Source organism: Triturus cristatus, chromosome 2_2 (genome assembly GCF_964204655.1).
Source record: "Triturus cristatus chromosome 2_2, aTriCri1.1, whole genome shotgun sequence".
Classification (NCBI taxonomy): domain Eukaryota; kingdom Metazoa; phylum Chordata; class Amphibia; order Caudata; family Salamandridae; genus Triturus; species Triturus cristatus.
The window spans coordinates 815,249,465-815,275,348 of record NC_140582.1 but is presented as its reverse complement, the minus strand read 5'-3'; the positions used below and the strand labels follow the sequence as shown (position 1 = coordinate 815,275,348).

Sequence of the window (25,884 nt, the reverse complement as noted above, 5' to 3'; positions counted from 1 at the left end):
TAGAGTGGAGTGGAGTGGTGTAGAGTGTCATGGAGAGGCGTAGAGTGGTGTCATTTTTTTAGAACAATTTTGTGGGGATTAAGGCAACCGTGACTGCACCTATCTGGTAGTGGGGTAATGTGCTTTGTCTTTTTGTGCACAGGATCTGAAGCTCAATATCCCTAAGCCTCCTGGGATGAAATCCCACAATAGCAAAATACAACAATTTGATCCAGCACTCCTTTTTTTATATAACATTAATGCATTCATATTTAAATTGCATGAATAATGCTTCCTTTTTATATAAAAAAAATTACATCTGTTCAGCAGGTGGGTTTCTGTTTCTTTATTCGTGTATTCTCCTTCACATTAAATAAAACCATAGTCAACGCGTTTCGTCCACTCGGACTTCTTCAGGGCTACAAATAATATACATAAACATGAATTATATTTACAATAATTACAAAACATTTACAAGAAAAACTTTTTTTAAAAACATTTATGCTTGAGTATTGACAATAATCCTCCATTGCTCAGGTACATTCATCAGTTTTGATCTGATGCAATTTCTGAATTCACTCTGTGTGAGTTTGATGTGAAGTACATAAACACACATTTTATTATATATCCCTGCTGAATTCAAAACATGTTTTTGCCATTTCATGTAAACATCATTACTCAAAAAAGCCAGATATAACAATAAAACTCCAGGTGGGATGGAGTACTAGTACCATTCTACAATTCCTGATGGAATAAAGCATGAATTCAAACACGTTTTGCCATTATATGTACAAGTCATTCCTCAAAAAGAACCAACAATAAAACTCCAGGTGAGTTGGAGTATTAGTACCATTCTACAATTCTTATTGGAATAAAACATGACTAATAAACTATTGTTTTCCACAATGTAATATCCTCAATAACGTCTCTTCTGAAGGATGCCCACATATTGCACAAGTATATTTAAGATGTTCTTACCAAAAGGAGTGTAGCTGTACTCCTGTCTTGAATATTAGGTGTGTTTTTATTAATCTGTTACCTGAGCGCATTTCATAGAAATAAGAGCAGTAATCTATTGAAATACATTCAAAAGTATCCATGCTATTTAATCCCATAATTCTCATTGGTGCAAAATATAAAATGAAAGTTTAAAAGAAATCCTACCTCACACGGTCATACACTTCCTCAAATTAGCATCTATTTATGATCTATATAAATGTGATCGGTCTTGTGTTTAGACCTTGAGCCAGGGCGTGACACTATATTCAGTGTTGCCCCATCCACCAACCTCAAGAAAGTGGTAAGAGTAACCTTAGTCAGTCGGTAATATAAATGAATTTCCAAAACAGTACTATATCCAAACAGTACAATATTCCTTTTCAACTTTAAAGGTAACCCTCTAGTAACAGATTGTGCGTAGAGTGGCGTAGTCTATCGCGGAGTGGCAGTAGAGTGGAGTGGCATGGAATAAACAGAGTGGAGTAGAGTGGAGGGACATAAAGGGGAGTAGAGTGTACTGGAGTGGAGTGGCATTGAGTGGAGTTGAGTGGTACAGAGGGGAGTAGCGTGGTGTAGTGTAGAGTGTCTTAGAGTGGAATAGATTGTCGTAGAGTGGAGTGGCATGGAATAAGCAGAGTGGAGGGACATAAAGGGGAGTAGAGTGTAGTGGCATTGAGTGGAGTTGAGTGGTATAGAGAAAAGTAGCATGTTGTAGTGTAGAGTGGCATAGAATGGAGTAGATTGGCGTAGAGTGGAGTGGCATGAAGCAGAGTGTCATAGTATGTAGTGGCACAGAATGGAGAGGAGGGTCGTAGATTGGAGTATCATCGAGTGGTGTGCCAGACTAGAGCGGAGTAGAGTGTCGCACAGTTGAGCAGAGTGTTGTCGAGTGGAGTAGTGTGGAGTTGCATAGAGTGGGGTTTCAGAGTGGATTGGAGTAGAGTGGAGTGTTATAACGTAGAGTGGAGCAAAGTGTCATAGAGTGGAGTGGCTTAGAGTGGAGTAGAGTGTTGTAGAGTCGAGTTGCACAGAGTGTTGTGTCGTAGAGTGAAGTGACGTAGAGTGTCTTAGAGTGGAGTGGAAAAGACTGGAGGAGCATAGCATGGAGGGGAGTGTTGTAGAGTACAGTGGTGTGGCGTGTCTTATAGTAAAGTGGCGTATCGTAGAGTGGCATAGAGAAGAGTGGCATTGAGTGGAGTGTTGTAGAGCAGATTGCAGTGGCATGGGGTGATGTATAGTGAGTGGCGTAACAAAGGCCACCGCAGCCACTCAATGTTGTTTGCAGGTGGGCCCTGTCAAGTTTTGTTACGCTAGTGTGTAGAGTAAAGTAGAGTGGCATGTAGTAGAGTGGCATGTCGTAAAATGTCTTAGAGTGTGGAGTGGTATGGTATGTTGTAGAGAAGAGTGGAGTGGCATGTCATATAGTGGCGTAGAGTGGAGTGGCACAGAGTGGAGTGAGGTGGAGAGGCGTATCGTAGAGTGGAGTGGAGTGGAGCAGAATGGCGTGGCGTATCGTAGATTGTCGCAGAGTGGAGGAGCATAGAGTGAAGTAGAGTGTTGTAGAGCGGAGTGCTGTAGAGTTGAGTGGCATAGTGTGGCGTATGAATGGTGTGGTAGCACAATGCCATTACTGACAACACGTTTTCAATTGAAGTGACCATTACGTTTGCACAGACATACAGTTCTACTGATGAAAGTATGCAGCTCACAAACAATAATGTTGCACCTAGTGAGTTTTTTCTTTGTTTCGTAATTCTTTATTGGAAGTTATGGAAAACACGTTTAACAGTATGAATCAGCTACAGCAAACCTAGTGAGTTTTGAAAATATTTCAATATTTCTTTCCATCACACAGTTCATCTACACACATTTAAAGGCGTTAGAGAAAAGCCTCTTCTTTTAAAGCAAGATTGTCACATAATCTTCTCTGAGTCTGAAAAAAAAAGTAAACCCCAAGCTCCCTTGGAAGACAGAGCCTGACATTTAACCTCTGTCTTTGAATGCACAGCACATGTGGCAAGATAAGAACAAGATTGAAAGGCCGTTTTACAGAAAGCGAACAGTTATGGAAGAATATAGGAAATAGGCTATGCTCCACGGGAGGGACCAACTCAAGCAGGACAGCCTAAAACGAATAAAAAGACAGCAAATATAAAGCAAACAAATATGAGTTACAAAAAACAAAGCCAGAAAGCCATGTGTGGAATGCAATCACAATCCCAAGGAACAGGGGCATAACACAGGCCCCGGCATCCCCGCAATGCGGGGGGGGCCCTGAGATTCAGGGGGCTCCCTCATCACTGTACTCATTCATGAGAGCTCCGGATTAAATCCGGAGTGGGGGCTCCTCTGTGTACCTTGCAGGGGGCCCCCTCAACTTTTGTTATGCCACTGCCAAGGAAGTTTCAGAATGTCACCAAGAAGTCATTAGCAAACCAGTGAGCTGCGCTGTCTGGTAGGCTTTGACCTAAATAAATGCCAGGGCCGGACTGGCAATGCCGGGCACTGTGCAATCCCCCGGTAGGCTGCCAGGGGTGGGGGCCGGTTTTTTGGCAGGGGGCTGGTTTTGTTGTTGGGCTGGTTTTTTGTCCGGCGTGCCGCGTCAGTCAATAAATAGAGAAGTTGAAGCTCAGTACAGACTAGAGACCTGCTAGTAGTAGTCTGCGTCTCTCCTCGCTGCTCCGCGCTCCGTGCGGGGGCACAAAAAAGCACACCATCAATAAATCTCTGGACTTTCTTTTTTTATACTAGTGCAAATGCAATCAATATCATTATTTAAAATGGGGGGTGGGTTGTGCACAGCGTGGGGCGCAGATGTCTCTGCCGCTGCGTCTGCGCGGTCTCAGTTCACCCACCTTAGGGTGGGGAGGGGCGGCATTGGTGGTGACATGACATGCGCATTGGGGTTCGCGCAATAAAAAGTGCGCGTGACCCGTGAGGCCAGAGCATTGCAGAACAACTAAGCCAGCCAGAGACTGAGGCACGCTGCACGCACCCCATAATTTAATTATTTGTAGCAGCCCCTGCCTGCGTGTCCCACTGTCCCTCCCTGCTGCTTGCTGCTGCTGCCGACTGTCTGCAGACTGCCACCGGCCCGCCGCCCGCAGGTGAGTGCATTTTTGCAAATTGCATTTTCATCATGGCATTGGCACTAGTCTGTGGGCTGGGCCGCGGTCGGGCTGGGATTAAAACAAAAGGTATAGAGGCGGCCTGCAGCCGGCAGCCACTTTGGAAGTACTGCAGTCAAGTGCATTGGTGTGAGGACGATGGTTTTTTGGGTGCAGCAGCCTCTGCTATGGGCCCACTAGCTGCAAGATAAGGAAATATGATCACAGGAGCTCACTGCTGTATTTATCTGGTAGTTGTGGGGGGAAGAGGGAAATCTTGCGAAAGCACCCTCACAAAAAGGAATTTAGAAACACCTGGCCTCCTCACTGACATTTCAAATAACATACGGCGGTGAAAGGCCTATAATGCAAGCCTTCCCATAGACATGCTGACTGGGTGCTCGTAGCAGTGGGACAGCAGATAAAAGGACAGTTTGAGAGGGGTTCTCGTCTCTGTCATGATCAGAGGGTAGGACCAGATTATAATTTACAAACTTGTTTAAAATTACCTAGCACAGAGAGGCTCGAACCTCCCCTTTGTCATTTTGGAATAGTGTGTTCTGTGATATTGTTAGCCATAAAGTTAAGAAAATACTAAACAAGAGGTTGCAGTTTGAGAAAGTCAAAGCAATGGGCTTCTGTTTCACCAAAAATCACTACTGGGTGGCTACTATAAAGGGGGCTCTCCACCACATAGAAGTTGGAATACTTTGTGTTGCTATAATCATGCTGCATATTTTCTTCGCCAGGCTTGTGCATAATAAATAACTATAGATGCAGGCCTTTGTGTGTATTCTAACTTGGGGGTTGACAAGTGGAACCCTACCTACAGATTCCTTGTTGGGTCTTTGGCAGGTGTTATTCCATGTTTCCTTACTGACCATGGCAGGGCCTTTGATGATGTCTGTGGTATCCTCACTGCAGGCTCGATAGACCCTACCCACAGGCCCTAAGGGTCCAAGAGAGTTGTTCCTGGTGTGGCCAAAACCTTGGCATGCATAAGTGAGGCTCCAGAATCAGCCTAGGACCACTATACCCTTTGAAACTGAGCTCAGTCACCCTCTTTTCTAAATAAAAAAAAGGCAACGTCCAGCTGGCAGTTAATTGGGATAGGTTTTCCCTATTCTTTCAGACGTTTGTTAAGCTCAACAGTTAAAAAGGAAGCCCAACTTACCTACAAACACCAGACTCAGTTAACACCTGGCTGTCTTAGTAACATTGACAGATGTGTACCAATTTAAAGGGAATAGGTATCTCTAAAATAGAGTCTCATAAAATAACTCTAGCTTTAATGTCCGACTGATCCCATTCCAGTTGTGTAGCTACTGTGCTGCAAGTTCACCGGGCACACTATGCTCTGCAGCAAATCTCAGACTTCAAGGCGACCATGCTGCAGCTTTTACAGATGGTTTGGAACTCTCTGGTGCACCTTTAGGCCCCACAGATTCATCAGAAGCTTGAAGTTGGTTGGGCGTCTGGTGGCGGTTACTCCACCAAAGCCAACTGACCCTGTACTTCCTCTCTATTTCATGGTGTATAATGCTCCCTGATAATGCTCATTCAAGCCCCAGTGCCACCAAGTGGTTTCAAAAGTAGAAACATCTGCTGAATTTGTGAGCGCCTTGAATGCCAAGTTCGGATGGCAAGGTCCGGACCGGAGCCAGAAAATGATCAGTTGGGCCTAATATGATTCTCTTGGCGGCACGAGGAAATACAGCGCCGTTTTCATGGTCATGGTATATGAGGCTGTAAAGATGAACAGCTCTGCCAAAAAAGGCAGAGAAAAAAACATAAAAAAACATATAATATACATTAAAAGGCATAGTTAGCTAGCTTAGTGGCTAACGTATTAACCGGTCGCCATTAGGACCACATGCACATTATACCTTAGTATGCGATAAAACAATTCCTACATGTTTTTAATATTTGCAAAATCTGGCACCAATTAGCATGCTAGTGTAACACGGAGCAGGAAAGTTAAAATACTCAGGTTAAAGCCTTTTACTCCAAAACGTTCTTAATTCTGCTAGGTTTTTATCTTAAAAACTAGCCGTTCCTCCGTTCTGTCATGAAATTCTGCGTATGCATTGTCAACAGGCCACTAATAGACAAGCACTGGCAAAGCCAATAGGTCTTGCCTATGCAAGAGCTATTTGCTTTGGCAATGTGTTTTAGCCATGCTGTATACCAGTGTGGCTACTGTTCAGCATGTCTAAAAGTTAGTGGTGTGGAGTAGCGTGGGGTAGATTGGAGTGGGGTAAATTGGGGTAGTGGAATGGGGTAAAGTGAGGTAGAAGGGAGTGGGGTGGATTGGGGTAGTTTGTATTGGGGAGGCATTAGGTAGTTGGGTAGATCAGCGTGGTAGATTGGAGTGGGGTAGATTGGGTTGGGGTGGATTGGGATGAAGTGGGGTAGATTGGGAAGATTGGAGCGGATTGGGGTAGATGGGAGTGGAGTGGGGTAGACTGGAGTGGGGTATACTGGAGTGGAGTTGGGTCTACTGGAGTAAAGTGGAGGGGGTAGATTGGAGTGGGGTATATTGGACATATTGTAGGGTAGATTGGGATGGAGTGGGGTAGATTGGGGAGGTGTGGGGTAGATTGGGGTAGATTGTATTGCAGTGGAGTTGGATAGAGAGGCGTGTGGTGGATTGGGATGGGGTGAGGTAGATGGGAATGGGGTAGATTGGAGTGGGGTAGATAAGATTGGGTTAGGGTGGGGTAGATTGGAAAGGAGTATATTGGAGTGGAGTACATTGGGGTAAATTGAAGTGGTGTAGATTGGAGTGGGTGAAATTAGATGCAGTAGACTGGAGTAGGTTTGTTTTTTAAGCATGTTTTTATTTCAATTGGTACAAAATCAAGGCATAATAAGGCAATACAGATAATGCAAGGTATCCATGCCATTGCCATATCCAGTTCCGCATGCCCAATAAGGAGATGGGGGCAGTGTTGGTCAATTATATGTTATCATTGTAAACTCATCTCAATATAGATTGGAGTAGGTTAGTTTGAGGTGGAGAAGGGTAGGGTAGATTGGAGTGGGATGGCCAGGGCTTGACTAGTTGTATATTACACGTTGCCTGGGCCTTGCTGGCCCTGACTCCCGGAGCCGAGACAGTGACACACACGGACGAGCACAGAATGATTAAGCCACTGCGAGAGTCCTTCTACGCTAGTCCTAACCCCCGCTTCATGTCATAAACACAAAAGGCAGGGTTAGGGCAGTCACTTACCCCACAACGGTTAGCACAGCACCCCTTCTTGCCTGGCTGTCGCCTGGATGTGGATGGCTTTAAAGTAAATTGCTGCTTCCTCATAGGGTCGCCTCTCTCTAAGCTGAAGTGTCACCTCCCCCTAAGTTGTGAATAAAAGATTGGTCTAACCTTTGTGCCTGTCTATAATCTGAGATTATATCAGTATTCCTCTGTATCTGTCCTGTAGATTTGTCTTTTTGTCGTTCCTCTATGTCAGTCTGCCTTCTTTGTCTGTTATCTGTGTCTCTGTCTGTGTTCCCCTTTACCTGTCCTCACTCTATCTTCCTGTGTTTTTTATTTGTCCTTTGTGTGGCTTTTTGTGTGATTGCAAGTCAAGCAGGCCTTCAGGCAGACCTACCTATTTGTGTGTCTTCCTGTGTATTGGTTATTCTTTCATTCCGGTCATAGATGCATCTGTCTTCTTTCCTATGTGGTAACAGGACACCTTCTGCCAGTCTCAGGTTTGTTCAAAATACGCAAACATTGTCATACTGGAAAACAGCAGGATTAGAAGAAACTGTGCCTTTCATCACTGTGCACTGTCCCAGCTGCCGTCAGACCTTGGTTCACCCCAACTGGACCCTCAAAGGTCACACCACACACATTCATTGGCAAGACAATGCCACTTTCAGGACCGCTTCCCCGAACCACCCCTGAGAAAGAGCTGTGTTGTCAACAGAGACATCTAAAGATTTTAGGACTGCACAGGAAAGAGGTGGGCAGACAGGTCACATGGATCAAGCAAGAGACGGGCAGATGTGCAGAGGGTACAGTTGGCATCCCTGGTTTCTTAAAAGCATCTCTATTCCACTTCCACCTCCAACCACATATCCTGCTTATGTCTATCCTTGTTTCAGCACCATCTTTATGTACGTTTCTTTAGAAATCATTTGTCTCTCTTTAAAGAGTTTGGAAAAGGAGAACTCTTTCATTTCGGGTTGTCTCTCAGCTAGCTTGTGGAATCAAACTGTTCTTTCTGGTGGTATTCTAGTTCTAGCAGCAAGGTATGAAAATATCCAGTTAAGTTGAGTTTTCTCAACTACTTTAGGACACATTTTTGACAACAAGCATTGATAAAGGCAGAAGGCCTAGCTGTAATGTGAAAACCCATGGAAACAGCATGTGTGCTTCAGGTACATGATGTGACTGGGTGGGTAACCTGGTTCTCTTTAAGGTCATTCTGTACTATTTACTGTACTTTGAAAGTTGATACAATTGAATATGTAATGGAAAATGTGCTGTAAAATTCACCATTTTGGTCTGTCTTTTTCTAAACTTTTCTTGGAGGGAGAACCCCCCAAACTCCCCTAGTAGTCGTCGGGCTCGCTCGCTGCACTTGCTCGCTACACACCATGTGGGGGCTGGTCTCACTTTTACTTTGTTCGCTCTGATTCACTACTCGTGTCTATTTTTGGTGCTCTCTGAAAGAATGTCTTTGGGTACATGATCTGACTGGGTGGGTGTAACCGGGTGCTTTTTAAGGTCATCATCTTCTATTTACTGTGCTTTGAAAGTTCATACAATTGAATATGTAATGGAAACTGTGCTGTAAAATTGACCATATTGGTCTGTCTTTTTCCAAAATTTTCTTGGGGGGAGAACCCCTCCAAACTCCCCTAGTAGTCATCAGGCTCGCACGTTGCGCTCGCTCGCTACACGCCGGATGGGGGCTGGTCTGGGAAAATTTGCCGGGGCTGCTTTCAGTTCCCAGTCCGGCCCTGATAAATGCTGATATGGATCAGCAGTTAAGGAAAACATGTACTTGGAATGAGAATGATAAAAGGCAAAGGAAGGCTAATGGTACAGTGTTGTAAATTGTGACGTGGTTTGGAGAGTGTTCCGATTGAGAAATCTAAAGAATCAACTAATCTGAATGGTTTCGCAAAAAGTAAATGTGACACAACAGCATTTTTTTTTTTTAAAAAGACACTGTTTGAAAAGTGTCTTACAGGAACGAAGTATGTTTCAAGGTTCCTAATCAGAAAAAGTGACAGATAGCCAAAATGTAAATGTATACTCCAATGTTTTGTTATAGTGGGTCAGGTCTTGTAAATACCATGGAGTGCGAAGTTCTTTTCTCATGGTTTCATTTTGACTTATTCAGTATGCAAGGGAGTTCCTAGCTCAAATAGCCAACTCAGTGCAAACATTCAGTAGCATAGTTATAATTTTCAAACCATACATTTTTAACACAATTTGCTTTTACTCCTTATGGAGCATTAACATGCTGCATTTCTTTGATGTTTTTGCTAAACAATATGCATTTTTAGTAAAAATATGTTTCCCATGGTTTTACATTTATTTTTATGGTCAGCTGTTTTATATTTGGTAGGATAAAGAAGCCGAACAACACAGGGTAAAACAGAAATTGAACTCCCAGCAGTGTCACATCAACCTTTCATCATTGTCATGGTGAAAATTACTTAAAATGAAAACTATCAAACTCATACAACAAAGAAAATGAAACAGCAAAAAGAAATAGCAAAAGAAGCGACAATCAAGTGCAGTTAAGCAGACCTCTTATTCCTGATTGACCCTTGAAATTAGCAATGTTCATTAAAACATTATCCTTTGTTTTATCGTCTATAAATAATAGTGACGCTAAGTATCATGTTTAGAATATCATAAGGAAGAGATACCTGTAATAAACTGACCTGAGCATGTAAGATGGAAGCGTGGAAACAACCAAGAAATCGCATGACACAGCGACAAACCCGGAGATTTGCTAGCTTTTGTGCAGCAGGTGCAGTGGCACCATGAACTATTGTGCTCAACGGAATCCCATGGAAGCTTGAAATAAATTGCTGGATTTTCCCCGGTGTTGCTGAGTGGCAGTCAGATTTTCTTGGTAGCTTGTGCATTCTACTTTGGTCGCCAGCTGCAAAGCATTACTTACAATAACACACTATCTGCTGTTGGAAGCTTAGATTTTCAGCAGGAATACCTCTTCTCTACAGAGAAGGAGAAAGGAGCAATATTATATATAGGCAACAAAAAATAAATAAATGTTATACAGCGACAAATGTTAATTATGAAAATACAGTATGGCAACAGTAGTAAAAGAACCCCAAGTACAGCTTGGTGATGCTTTTGCCAACACCATGTCATAAAGGTTGATCATAGGCCTGTGCCCTATGCATCACCAGATGGAGCTAAGTGGTTACTGGGACCGGGCACCCTATGGAGTGAGAGGGTTGGGGCCACAAACATTGAAAGAAATGAAACATTAACATATGCAGTAGCTGTGCTTGCCAGCTCTACTCATCACTCAGTTTACCTAACACATGACCTGATAGAGGACTCTGCAGATAATACCGCTGACATCATAGATGATATGGCTTAGGTTTGGAAAGTCAGTACCATGTCCTTAAGTCAGTGCATAGCCTCGGGCTACTCTTTATTATTATTAAAACGTGTGTAATGCGTAGCTACCCAAACAGAGTTTACCAGCGCTCTGGCAACAAGGTATGGGGCTAGCAGAATTAGACAAGATTAGAACATCCAAGTTTTCAAATGTTTATGAGAGATGGTCAGTGAGGGGCAGCTTCTCAGGGACTTTGACAGAATGTTCCATAGCTTGGGGCCCAAGTATGAGAAGAAGCGGCCGGCCATGCGAGCTAGGTTGTTTGGGGTGATATTTCTTTATTGAAATTTTACATTATACAACCAGTACAATGTACTTGTCAGTATAAGTTTTCGTTATATATCAAATCTGTTTGCCTTGTTGACATAAATGGTATCAGTGTAATTTACTCGTATGATTATAACACAAATATCAGTGACCTTGCATACTCTTGCTGACGTTCTTATATTAGAGCAGGAGTTTCGCCCAGTGCCCCACTCATTAGAAAATACCCAATTTATAGCAAGAGAAAGATAACATTAATGCTTTTTTAACAAAGGAGAACATTGAAAAGTAACAGTGAAGGTGGAGCCGCTGCAGTCCGATTTTGTATGTACTAGTTATCAGGAAATATATCACTGTTCTGTGTCAGACTTCTGTGTAGTGTTTCCTTGGGATGGGACCATATGTACACTGTGAGTTCACGTCCGTGCCAGAAAGGGTATACATTACCAGTCTGAATATACAAGCGTATACATTGCCCTTCGGAATATACAAGCGTATGTAAAACGTCCCGTACGGAGCGAACTCTGTACCACTCATATCCCGGGTAAACTTGTGCCCGGGATACGAGTCGTACAGCCCCCTTCTCCCCCGCGTATGTCAGCACCGTACCCCCCGTATGTCAGCACCGTATCCCCCCCATGTCCGCATCGTACCCCAGCCCTGTACTTGTACGCACCGTACCCCAGCCCCGTACTTGGATGCACCGTACCCCAGCACCGTACTTGGATGCACCGTACCCCAGCACCGTACCCCAGCCCCGTACTTGGATGCACCGTACCCCAGCACCGTACCCCAGCCCCATACTTGGACGCACCGTACCCCAGTGCCGCACTTGTACGCACCATACCCCAGCCCCGTACTTGGACGCACCGTACCCCAGCACCGTACCCCAGCCCCGTACTTGGACGCACCATACCCCAGCACTGCACTTGTACGCACCGTACCCCAGCACCCTACCCCAGCCCCGTACTTGGACGCACCGTACCCCAGCACCATACCCCAGCCCCGTACTTGGACGCACCGTACCCAAGCCCCGTACTTGTACACACCGTACCCCAGCACCGTACCCCAGCCCTGTACTAGGACGCACCATACCCAAGCCCCGTACTTGTACGCACCGTACCCCAGCACCGTACCCCAGCCCTGTACTTGGACGCACAGTACCCCAGCACCGTACCCCAGCCCCGTACTTGGCCACACCGTACCCCAGCACCGTACCCCAGCCCCGTACATGGACGCACCAAACCCCAGCCCCGTACTTGGACGCACCGTACCCCAGCACCGTACTTGTATGCACCGTACCCCAGCACCGTCCCCTAGCCCCGTACTTAGATGCACCGTACCCCAGCACCGTACTTGTACGCACCGTACCCCAGCACCCAGCATCGCGTATGTACGGACCTTACAACAACATTGCGTATGCGAGCACGGTACAACAACATCGCGCATGGACGCACCTTACATACGCAAAAACGACTCGTACTGAACCAAGACACTTGTACGCACCGTACCCCAGCACCCAGCATCGCGTATGTACGGACCTTACAACAACATTGCGTATGCGAGCACAGTACAACAACATCGCGCATGGACGCACCTTACAGACGCGAAAACGACTCGTACTGAACCAAGACACTGTAAAACAGCACAAGGAGGGTCAATTTGACTCGCACAACGCCACAAAACACGTCTACAGTACAAAAAACATCAAAATGACTGACCTGGCACATCGAAACAGGTAAACAGAGGCCCAAACTCACAACCACCTCTTATAACATACCCACCAAAAATTCAAACTCAGGCCCACCCACAAATGGACCAATAAAAAGGGCCCACACACACAAACCATGAGCCTTTGCAACAGACTCACTGCAGCTACAGAGCACACCCCAACAACTGCACCCCTACACCTTAACATATACACCTTCACACACACTCCTTCACACAAACCCCCTCTCCACATTCCCACACACACCTTCACATTCATACCCACACACCCACAACCATCCACACCCTCACCCCACACCATGCCCACAGACAAGAATCCAAAGTTCAAAAGGGAGGAGCTGGACATCCTTGTCAATGAAGTCATCAGAGTCGAGCCACAGCTCTTTGGAACATTGGTCAGACAGACCAGCAGAGCCGAAAAATCACGCCTGTGGCAGAGGATCGTCGATAGGGTGAATGCTGTTGGGCCCATCAGAAGGACCAGGAATGAATGCCAAGCCAGGTGGTACGATCTGCGGAGGGCAGTCAAGCGCAAAATGAACGAGGACTACGCCCAGAGGAACATCACTGGTGGTGGGCTGCCCCGCAGACCGGTACATTACTATACCTGGGAGGAGAAGGTGATGGCCCTGCTTCCGCCGGTGGGAGTACACAGAGTCGAAGGAGTTGCAGAGCCTGGTGAGTACACAAACAACTTACGTAACATGGGGGTAATGGCAGCCACACCCCAACTACACCAAATGCATGCAACTACCCCCAAGCCCTCACCGGACACCACCACACTCAAAAACAACGCTCATACCACTAACATGTGTATGCCCCATCCACAAAGCAAGGCCATGCCATGTCCCAGGCTACACGAAGCACAAACCCAAGACTGGATGTCCGGGATGCTGGGAGGGTGGGGCTCACAGAACACATTGTTCAACTCTGAATCAGACACCATTGCCCTCCGCCCATATGGCCCAGGTACATACCCATGCACCATGCTCAATGCACAGGGACTGGCAAAGTACTGACAAGGTAGCTGACACTTGGCCCTGCTGTTGCCAGCACAAGGCCCTCCTGTGACCACTGTAAACTCAAACACCAAAACCACAAGCTCAGATATCTAGTACAGGAACTCACACTCACTGTCATGCCAGCATGCACCATGAGGGGACAGATACATCACCTGGGAGACCCACAGCCAAATCACACTACACCCACCAGCAGGCCCTGTCACACACACCCCTTACACAAGCACACACCCACGGGGCAGGCAAAGGATTTACCCACTCTCACAATGGACATGTGACACAACAAGATAAATCCATAGCCAAAGAAGCATCCAAACCAAAATTCTACATGTCAAACACTCAGGAGAACATATCAATCTGTCCCCCGCAACATACCCATCCACAAGTGAACAGTGAGGGGAATGCTAGGCACATACAACTACCTGGAGGAACTGTGCCAACTTGAATATGTATGAAACATGGATGTCGCATGACACAGCATTAACATTGTCTCTCTCTCTCACACACAGGACAAAGTCATGGATCTCCCCCCAACAATGGGGGGGAAGAATCACAGTCCCAGGCTCGGGAGGAACCTGATCCCACTGGCAGCGACGCCTCTCAACACTCCGCGGATGATCCCAACCCACCTGGACCCTCTGGTGTCCAAGCCCCTGCAGCACCTGCCTCAGGTACATCTGTGCCAACCACCACCCCCATTCCTGCCACATCCCAGGAGACACCCAAGAGCCCTGCCCGCACTGAACAACTGAGCCAGTCTGACCTGGAGGGACAAGGTTCGCCGGGCACCCAGGAGGAGGCAGACAACCCCGCAACTGCCATCCCTCAGGGGTCCCGTAGACCCGATGTGCCCACAATGGCAGGCCAGGCTTGTGTCGGCAGGGGTGGTGGGAGTGGAGGCAGGCAGAGGCGAGAACCTGACCAGCCAGCTGAAGGGACCGGTATGTCACACATACGCAACATCATGGACGCATACCGGCGTGACACCAGGGCCATCAGCCAGGTAGTGGAGACCCTCACAGAGATTAAGAACCAGCAGGCCGAGCAAAACGCCAGTCAACAACAACACCAAGGACGGATGGAGGCAAGACTGGCTGAGCTCATGGCGGTGCAAACGGACATAAGCCGTTCATTCTGTCGGATCGCCGACAACATGGGCAACCCTCCCTGTGCCACCAGGCGAAGACCAACACCAGCCACAGGGAGGGAGGAGGAGGAGGATTCGTCCGACGGAGCGTCCCAAACATCGTCAAGGCCTGCATCTGAGGGTCCCGCGAGGAAGGTGGGTCATCCACGGAAAAGGCCATGAGAGGCAGCCGACCATCCACATCTCCCAGGTCACCTGGCCTGGCACCTGGCCTTCATGCGCAACAGCTGCACCTCATCCACTGACATTCTCTGCCCCGTGGACTTGCTGGTTACAGTCTGACCAATGATGACAAACACTGTGTTCTGGACTCTGATGACTTCAAATGCAAAGGATCCCATCTCCCCCTGTGAACTTTGGATTCTAGGCACACTGTATAGCACCTATTTTCACCCACAATAGACGCCCCCCACCGAGAATAAAACTACATTTCTTTAATTAGATGTTGTAGTCATTTTGCATGAGTCCACAACATATGTGTGGGGAAATGTCAAACTATGCCTGAGTGTTGAACTAACTCCAACCATTCATACCCTGGGATCTGAGTCCGGTACAGGACACACATGGGTCACAATGTATCATCCAATACAGACATGGAGCACAATACTCACCCGTGATGGCCTCAAGCTGCTGAGGGGGGGCTTGCAATACTGTGCGGACAGACCAATTTGGAAGACCATCATTAAGGTGTAGAGGTCATGGCTCATGTGGAGGTGCCCGGGGAGGGAGTCCCAGGTATGTGTAGCCAGGTGGGAGAACTATGTCCTGCATGCTGGAGTTCGGTGGATGTGACGAATGTTGGCCAGGGCAAGGTTGGATGCACGGAGTTGGCCCAACGGGGTCTTGGATGACAGAGGTCCAAGGTTAGTTTGGGGTCTGGGGTTGTGGACTGCCTCCTGAGTGTGGGTGAGGAGTGTGAAAGTCTTCCTGCAGCAGACAGTGATCCATTGCAGCTATCTCAGGTGGACGGTGATGTGGCTGGGGTGCGGGATGTTGAAGCTGAGGTGTGCAGATGCACCCTGGATGTGGACAAGTTTTCCAGGAGTTTGGCTGTACTTGCTCCGTAGAGGGCGGGGCTGTAGTTGACACAGCTGGTGTCGTGGACCTGGGGGACGGTCTGTCTTGCCTTGGAGTGGATCTATCTGTGGGTCATGTGCATCATGCGGAGGGTGTTGCAGCATGAGGTACAGATGCTGGTGAGTTGCATGGCAATTGTGATCGACGAGTCCATGATGCACACCATCTTGTGTGCGTGGCCACTGGGTGCTGGTGCAGTGCCCTGGCGGGTGGGACACAAGGAGTTGACCCAGCTGTAAGGGGACAATCCTCAGATGATTACCTCAGTCCTGTACAAGTCCAGCCTCAGGTGGCTGATGTTCAGCCATTCATCAACGGATCTCATGCCTTCGTGAAGGTTGGAACTGGCAATGGCCGTGTCTTTGGTGAGGGTGAGGAGCAGCTGGCTGTCAATGGCATACGAGATGATGATGAGGTTGTGTGCGCATGTGATGGTGGAGAGGGGGGTCATGGACACATTGAAGATTGACACGCTGAGAGATGAGCCCTGGGCCATGTGCCAGATGACGCCACTGTACTACATGCTGAAGGCTTGAGTCCCACTCCCATGGCCTTGCTGGTGAGCCACTTGGTGATTTCATCCTGGTCCATCCCCTGGATACCAGTGTTGGAGATGTGTGAGCTGACAGTGTGTGAGCACATCGTGCATAATGCTGTGGAGAGGTCAAGGTGTGTGGCCTCACCATTGTTGAGCAGGGCAAAGTTGTTGGTGTTGGTGGCAATGATGACGGTTGCAGTGGGGTGATTACTGTGGAAGACGGTCTTGTGCAGGTTGCCTGGAGCTCTTTGCGTGGAGGAAGTTTGTCAGTTGCTCGTTGACTGTCTTCCTGATGACATTTGCTGCCAAGGGAAGCACGTTGAGGTTCCTTGAGAGCCAGCGTTCCTGCCGTCCATTGTCTAAGAAGGGCCTGGGTCACTGCATGCCTCTATCTACCATGGAATGTGGCTAACTCCAAAGATACATACATGACGTGCTGGACGGGGGCTACAAGGATGGGGAATGATGGGGAATGATGTGGTTGAGATGTTGTGTCTGATGGAGATCCCAGGGGATGTTGCACATGAGCCGGGTGTTGTATCTGCTGATGATGTAAGTCCAAAACCTGAGGGTGGTTGGTCATGTGTATAATAGTGCGTTCTGCCTCTGTGTGCCAAGGCTTGCGTGTATGTCCATGAGCTTGCAGTGGTAGAAAGTTGCAAGGGATTTGCTCAGCCTTGCAAGGGTGGGGTGTCTTTTGGATGGAGAGCTGATGTCAGTGCACTCAGGATGCTGATGAGCTCCTTGATGTCGTGCTGTTTTTTGTCCCCGTCCCCATCTGAAGGATCTCCAATTGTCCTTGCTGATGATATGGTGATGGCTGTGTGTGCCGTTTTCCAGGGTTGTAAGGCCACTGATGGTTATTTGTGTTGCAAGCTGTGCACAAGAGTCCTGCTAGACGTGTATGAGTCCAGTAGGTCTGCCTTGTCCCAGGTGGCTTAATTGTTGATGTGCGTCACAGGAAAGTCCGTCAACGTGGCTAGATTGTTGGATCAGTTGATGATCCAGTGTGTGAGGTTGCAGGGTGTGGCAGTGGTGTTGGTTCCAGTGTCCCACACAGCATGTCTGTGTTGACTTACATCAAGCATCTTTGGGGGATTGGTAGCGGGGTGTGTGGCAGTGTGTTGCCCGTCGGAGACGTGGATGCTAATGTGGATTGACCAATGATGGATGCTGGTGTTGTTCTCATCCAGCCTGAAGTTCCTGGCCCACAGCCACATGTATCCTGTGGATGTGAGGGTGTGCGTGACGATGGACGTGTTGATGGCTTTGCGGAATTGTGGATGTTGGCCTGGAGATCTGTAGATAAGTGTTACTCTGATGGTTTGCAGGGGGTTTGTGCCAAACCTGATTTGTGACCCTGAGTGCGTACTTGGGAATAGATATCAATTCATCCTCCAAGATTGTTAGTGCCGTCCCTGCGGGTGCTCTTGTATCCATCTGAGATGGCAATGAAGAAATTGTGTGCTGAGGATGCTTTCATCCAGGTCACTGTCATGATGGTGATGTGTGGGCCTGTTGTGTTGAGGAGGTAACAGAGTCCAATGGCGTGCTGTTGGACGGAGCTGGTGTGGAGTAGGAGGGACATGACCTGGTTGGTGTGACAGGGCCTGGAAGGCCGGGCAGCGCTGTGTAGGCAGTTGGAGTTGCACACTCAGCATGCAAAGGTGTGGTGTGTGCGCTTAGGGTATGCCTGAGAGCAGGCGGTTGATTTTCGCTTGGACATTGCTTGGAGGGTGGCTGCAACATGAGACTGTTGTGTGATGTGGGTCATGCAAGGACATGAGGGTCGTGCAATGGGCACGTTGCATGCGCTGACGGTCCTGCCTTTGGCACAGCCGGCCGCAACAGTGGCACAGACAAGCTGATGACAGCCTAATGAATGGGTGGAGGGAGGAAGGAAGGGAGGAGCATCTTGGAGGCGTGTGGGTTGCAGAATCGGGGAACTTGGTGGGCCCTTGCCGCAGGGCCCGGAGCAGCAGGCGGCATGTACTGGAAACTAGGCCAAAAGTAGCACACAAAGACATGGATGTCAGAAAGGACAACTGCAACAGGTGCATGTAAAGGAAGGAGTGTCAGGTTACTCATGGCTCACCCAGAGAAAATGGATGAACAATCACTAAAGATGACTGACACAGGATCAGGAAACAGAAGGCCGAGCTGCGCACAGGAGACACATCCTCAGCAGGCGTTGACGGCCTGTTGGTGGGAGCAACCTGCCCAAATACATACACAACCATGGACTTCATGCACAATAGAGATTATTATCCATGAAGAACTGCATGCATGTTGCCGAACTACACATACACTCATATGCACAATCTTTGACAACTGTGCCAGAGATGACGCATGCAAAGTGGCAAGAGTCCTGCATTGACAGAGATGAGGCACTTCGGAGGATGAGGAACACCTTTATTACTCAAGCTCACACTGAGGGAAATGCATCAATATGAACAGACTCACAGGTCATTTGACTGAACATGTGGGACCTACGCTGGACACCCCCTTCACAACACAGATGTTGTAAATCCAAATGAACTGGCACACAAATTAAGGGGATGAGCCAAACACCTCCTGCTGCACACGGAGAGGCTGCAATTCCCCATTGAGCCCGTCATGGGGATGTCCCACACTATGTCTACCCGTAGCATCCCGTATGTTTCTGAGGGAATTTTTACACACATTGATGCCTTCATCAGAATCCAAAAACCATTACAGATGACTGTCACGAAGGGTGACTGTCAATTCATGGGAGTCATGCTACATGTTATGTGCCCCATGGTGAGTCGACATGTATGCATGGTAACACAACATGCACAGAAGCAGTCCCCACACATTCCAAACACATACCACCCCCAAAATGCCTTGCAGCAATCCTTATCCAAAATGAAATTTCCCCATGTCCGTGCATGGAACGCTTATCCAGCACACGTTGCAATACTCATGACGAATAGCAGGAGGACAACGATGACATGAGCAGACAACATGCACAAGAACCTGGGAATGACAGACACACAAGAAGTCAGCTAAAAGATTTTTCTCCACATACATGGTCATTTACTGAACAGGAACAATGTTGTCCCCATGCAAATTTAAAAGAAAGTGTCCCTGCTAAAATGTGCAGAATTACATCATCACTCGAGTGACACATCAGAACACACATCTAAGTCACTTAGCATACAGTCAGCTGGACACAAACATTGCAACACATGCCACCCAAGGCTACAAGCGTGCACACTCAGACCCAGTGACTCACCATTATGAGAAGAAGTTGTGTATGAGCTGACTCCGGATATCCTCCTCCTCCTCTTCACTTGCCTCGTGACCAAGCCCTTCATCCTCCACGGGTGGATGTTCCTGCTCATCCTGCTCTAGGATGAGTGGCACTGCCTTCTCCACTGCCATGTTGTGCAGCATGCAGCACACGAGGAAGATTTTGCAGACCTTCGCCGGTGCATATGGGAGGGACCCGCCTGTCTTGTGAAGGCACCGGAATCGGCTCTTCAGGAGGCCAAATGTCCTCTCGATCACTCGCCTGGTCTGCCCGTGTGCATTGTTGTACCGGTGATCTGCAGTTGATCTTGGGTTGCGGAGAGGCGTCATCAGCCATGGCATGTTGGGATAGCCAGAGTCCCCTACATGGAAACATCATGAAAATAAGTGGGTCAGGAGATGCCGTAAGAGCCAGAGATACCGCAACACACACGACAAACAGAGTATACCCACCAACAAGACATGCTCATTCGTTGTGCAGCCGCAGCATCATTTGTGGCATCCTGCTACGCCTCATGATGTTGGCATCGTGTGCTGACCCTGGAAAACGTGCACAGACATGGGAAATCAGCATGTTAGCAAGACACACCACAAGGGCCTTTATAGAGTGGTAATGTTTACGGTTGCGATAGCCAAAGCCACATATGTCCCATCAATAGACCCAATGACATGGGGCATCCCTCCCAGGGCATAGAAATCACCCTTGACACCTGTCAGCTCCTCAGGAGTCGGAAAATGGGTGAATTTATCAAGGTGCTCCAACATGGCAGCCAAAGCCTCACGCAGGACACGGCTGAACATTGTCTGTGATATGTCACCAACATCAGCTATGGTGAATTGAAATGTACCTGTGGCAAAAGAATGTAGGGCTGCCATCACCTTCATCTTGGGGGTCAGCGCAGTGGGATACCTGTGTCGCGGTTGGAGGTGTGGTGCCACCTTGGCGGTCAAGTCCTCAATCAACTGTTGAGTGAATCTGTAACGTCGGATGCAGGCACGTTCCCTCATGGCACCCAAGTTTGGCATTGGTCGGGGGACAGGCGGTGCCCTGCAGAAAATTGTGATGAATGACGAAGATTGAGAGCATAACAACATCAATGTCAATGAACAGAGCACATGCTCAACTGCTACTACACATCTGCTAAATACAGAGTCTGGTGTGTGCAATACATCCAGGACACGTATGCTAGCTTGGTGATACTCCTACGAAAAGCCAGATACACCCGTTGATTGGCAAGTCTACATGACATGCCCTGAAACGAGCTGGGGGCCAGTCTGAGTGAACAGCCAGAGACATCACAGGAGTGACATACATCCACATAGCTACATTTAAAGGATGTCATCTCATACAGACAGCTGACGGCAAGCTAGACGCACAGGTCACATGAAATGTCAAATGTACAGATCACACACATTGCGATGAAGGGGTACACGTGAAAATAGAAAACACAGACATTGAGACGACGCAGATATGTCCTGATGTGAAAATATCATGTCCGATGCATACAGACCCTGCTTACGTGGGAATCCACATGTGGCATGGTGTGCGTAGATGTGTTCCATGCCCATCTCCACACAGACACATGTTGAATGCAGCAACAGCAGATGTAGTTGATGGAACAGTAACAGCAAGCTCATGGGAACACATGACACACACATGACATAGTCACATCGGGGCACGCTGATTGTGAAATGTCAGTTGTTAGTGTCCCTGTCCCTGGCATCAGGGGACAGTTGCGGGTGGTGGTGACTGTGCCATACCAGTGATGCTGTGCTTGACACGTTTGTACTACAGGCACACATGTGCAAAGTGTGAAGGGGAAGTGTGCCACATAGTGCCCCATCACACATGACATGTGTACACAGGTCATCACACATCAATTGTGCAACTACATGAGGAGACATGTGCAATATCACTGCCTGACACACCTAGGCCCTGCACATGAAAGTCTGCAATGACAATGACTTGATGTACAGCCTTGTGCGAGTTGGAGACCTCCATTCCTTTCGTGTGCGCCTCCTATCACCAGTGTAAGCGTGTGAACGCACCATATACAAGCTCTGAGAGCGTGTGTACGGTCCGTATCACTATTGTAGTGGTGCCGTAGGAGTACGCGTGTTACGGACCATACACACGCTCTCAGAGCGTATGTACGGTCCGTATCACTATAGTAGTGGTGCCGTAGGAGTACGCATGTTACGGACCATACACAAGTCGTGTGTACAGTCCGTATCACTATAGTAGTGGTACCGTAGGAGAACGCGTGGTACGGACCGTAAACACGCTCTCAGAGCGTATGTACGGTCCGTATCACTATAGTAGTGGTGCCGTAGGAGTACGCGTGTTACAGACCGTACACACGTCGTGTGTACGGTCCGTATCACTATAGAAGTGGTACCGTAGGAGAACGCGTGGTATGGACCGTAAACACGCTCTCAGAGCGTATGTACGGTCCGTATCACTATAGTAGTGGTGCCGTAGGAGTACGCGTGTTACAGACCGTACACACGTCGTGTGTACGGTCCGTATCACTATAGAAGTGGTGCCGTAGGAGTACATGTGGTACGGACCGTACACACGCTCTCAGAGCATATGTACGGTCTGTATCACTATAGTAGTGGTGCCGTAGGAGTACACGTGTTACGGACCGTACACACACCGTGTGTACGGTCCGTATCACTATAGTAGTGGTACCGTAGAAGTATGTGTGGTACAGACCGTACACATGCTCTCAGAGCGTATGTATGGTCCGTATTACTATAGTAGTGGTGCCGTAGGAGTACGCGTGTTACGGACCGTACACTCATCGGGTGTACGGTCCGTATCACTATAGTAGTGGTGCCGTAGGAGTACATGTGGTACGGACCGTACACACGCTTTCAGAGCGTATGTACGGTCCGTATCACTATAGTAGTGGTGCCGTAGGAGTACGAGTGTTACGGACCGTACACACATCGTGTGTACGGTCCGTATCACTATAGTAGTGGTGCCATAGGAGTACGCATGGTACGGACCGTACACACACCGTGTGTACGGTCCGTATCACTATAGTAGTGGTACCGTAGAAGTACGTGTGGTACGGACCGTACACACGCTCTCAGAGCGTATGTATGGTCCGTATCACTATAGTAGTGGTGCCGTAGGAGTACATGTGGTACGGACCGTACACACGCTTTCAGAGGGTATGTACGGTCCGTATCACTATAGTAGTGGTGCCATAGGAGTACGCATGGTACGGACCGTACACACGCTCTCAGAGCGTATGTACGGTCCGTATCACTATAGTAGTGGTGCCGTAGGAGTACATGTGGTACGGACCGTACACACGCTTTCAGAGCGTATGTACGGTCCGTATCACTATAGTAGTGGTGCCGTAGGAGTACGAGTGTTACGGACCGTACACACATCGTGTGTACGGTCCGTATCACTATAGTAGTGGTGCCATAGGAGTACGCATGGTACGGACCGTACACACGCTCTCAGAGCGTATGTACAGTCCGTATCACTATAGTAGTGGTGCGGTAGGAGTACGCGTGTTATGGACCGTACACACACGCGTACTCCTACGGCACCACTACTATAGTGACACGGACCGTACACAGGCTCTCAGAGCCTGTGTACGGTCCGTATCACTATTGTAGTGGTGCCGTACATGTACGAGTACGTGTGAAACGCACCGTACAAGTTTTTTTTAATCAAAAATTACATAGGGGACAGGTATTAGGCCCAAAATGCATGCTGGTTGTCATGGATACAGAGATTTCAGTTGCAATGTGGCCATCATGTGGGCTTGAAAAGTCAGTTGGCTCAAAAATTACAATGTTGCAATGGTGTTTGCCTTGCTATGATGCTCAAAATTTGAACCATGCAAATTTGTGTCATTGGTGTATGTTTAAAGGGATTGGAGGAAACGTAGGATGCAAATGAGTCTGACCAATCACTCTGTACTCCTGTAAATGAAAGCCCCCAGCAAGGCAGATATAAGTCAGCCAGAACCCATGAGAGGGCACTTGCCTGCACAACTTTCCTGTCGAGCACACTGCTGCTGTCTGTGCTTCCTCTGGCACCATGTCGCGGACTGTGGAGAGGGCCCAGCCATTCACACTTGAGGCAGATGAGGCCTTGCTGAATGTCCTCCTCCCACAGTACCCCAGCCTGCATGGGAGACCAGGGGAGCAGATGAGTGCTGACCCCACTACCTTTGACTGTGCACCAGTTTCGTGGCTGTCACTTCTGGCATTGTGTCCAGGTGTGACAGACATGCAATGAGGTTTAGAGTGGGTCCCAGGGGGGGGAAAGGCTTATGTCTGTCATGCAGAGCATGAAGTAATTCCTGTGTGCACTCCTCACTTGCATTGTGCTTACTGTGACATTCACTGCATAGTGCATGACACATTCAGCCTGGCAAATCCTTGGTGGCATTTTATGGCTATTGTCCTGAGGTGATTCAGTGGTCCCCCCGGTGTGACAGGTGACTGTACCCACAGATGTGTATGAGTTGAGGGGAGCTGTGGTGAGAGTGTCCAAGTGATGTGTACGCCCTCCTGGACATTGATGTGTGTGAAGGTTCCTTGTCATGTGGGTGAGTGTCTATGTGAAGTGTTGCCCCACAGCTGAATGGAGGAGGCAACAGCTCTACCCATCTGATGTGAGGAGTAAGCCATGCTGTGTGTCTGACTTGCTGAGCTAGCCCGACACCTGTGACACCCCACAGGCAAGTGGCACATGTGCAGAGTGAGGTTTGTATCCGCTGTTGCCAACGGCAGGTCATTGATCTGTGCCTGTGTGTGTCTGTGTACTCTGCTAAGGTTGTGTCAGTGGGCTGGGGCATGAAACTGCTTTGAGGTGCTGTCCATCAGCCTGGTGTTGCATGTGATGCACAGTGTGTGCCATGATCAGAGAGTGTGTCGCACCACTCCTGCCACCTGTGTAGTTTCAATGCCATGTAGTGCATTGGGGCTTCCACAGAGGCCAATGTCGATATGAGTAAGATGGGATTCCTTGGCAGCATCCTATGCCCTATTCAACATATCATCGATGTTCAAATGTGTGTCTCTGTGACATGGAGCAGGTGTAGTGATGTTGTCTCACTTTGTCATCCTCACAGGTAACTGCCTACGAGAAGGGGGGGATCTGGAAGTGGATCGTCACGACCGTGAGAGTCTCGGGGGGTCGCAGTCGGCGCCTAGCCCAAGTCAGAAAACGGTGGCAGGACATCCGGTGCTGGACCCGGCGGATCGCCCGGGTCCAGCTGGGGCTCTCACCTCCACGCCCCCACGGTGGGCGTCATCACCTGACCACCCACATGATGCATGTCCTAGCAGTGGTGTACCCTGACATGGATAGGCAGTTATAGGAGGGACAGCAGCAAGGAGGGGGTAGGTACCTGTCTGTTTGTTGTGTTGTGTGTCCCCAGCTTTTGGAAGTGCTTTGTAGCCTGGCTACACTGCCAGGGTTTATATGTGCAGTGCATATTCTGTTCCCCAAAGTCAACCGGTGCTCTTATTCGTCCCTACCCGTTTAACATGTGTCCCCTGGTCTGTGTGTAATCACAATTGCACATGGTCATCTAGCCTGCCAGTTGATCCAAGTGCACATTGCTTTCAGCATCATGCGGGAGGGTGGTCTGTGACATGTGCTGTTACCTTGCCTGTGCCCTGTCCTCTTTACTCTGTTACACGTGAAAATAGAAAACACAGACATTGAGACGACGCAGATATGTCCTGATGTGAAAATATCATGTCCGATGCATACAGACCCTGCTTACGTGGGAATCCACATGTGGCATGGTGTGCGTAGATGTGTGCCATGCCCATCTCCACACAGACACATGTTGAATGCAGCAACAGCAGATGTAGTTGACGGAACAGTAACAGCAAGCTCATGGGAACACATGACACACACATGACATAGTCACATCGGGGCACGCTGATTGTGAAATGTCAGTTGTTAGTGTCCCTGTCCCTGGCATCAGGGGACAGTTGCGGGTGGTGGTGACTGTGCCATACCAGTGATGCTGTGCTTGACACGTTTGTACTACAGGCACACATGTGCAAAGTGTGAAGGGGAAGTGTGCCACATAGTGCCCCATCACACATGACATGTGTACACAGGTCATCACACATCAATTGT

The 25,884-nt window shown here is 48.3% G+C and overlaps 1 long non-coding RNA gene across 1 annotated transcript in view; it reads right to left on the bottom strand.

The window, feature by feature from the left end:
• Positions 1–337: 337 nt before the first annotated feature.
• Positions 338–25,884, bottom strand: part of LOC146862825 (uncharacterized) — an 83,285-nt gene continuing 57,738 nt past the window's right edge. Inside the window, exons 2-3 of the long non-coding RNA XR_014978508.1 lie at positions 9,996–10,292; positions 338–398 (exon numbers count right to left, since the gene is read on the bottom strand). This is a non-coding gene — a long non-coding RNA (uncharacterized LOC146862825). The remainder of the gene's footprint in view (positions 399–9,995; positions 10,293–25,884) is intronic.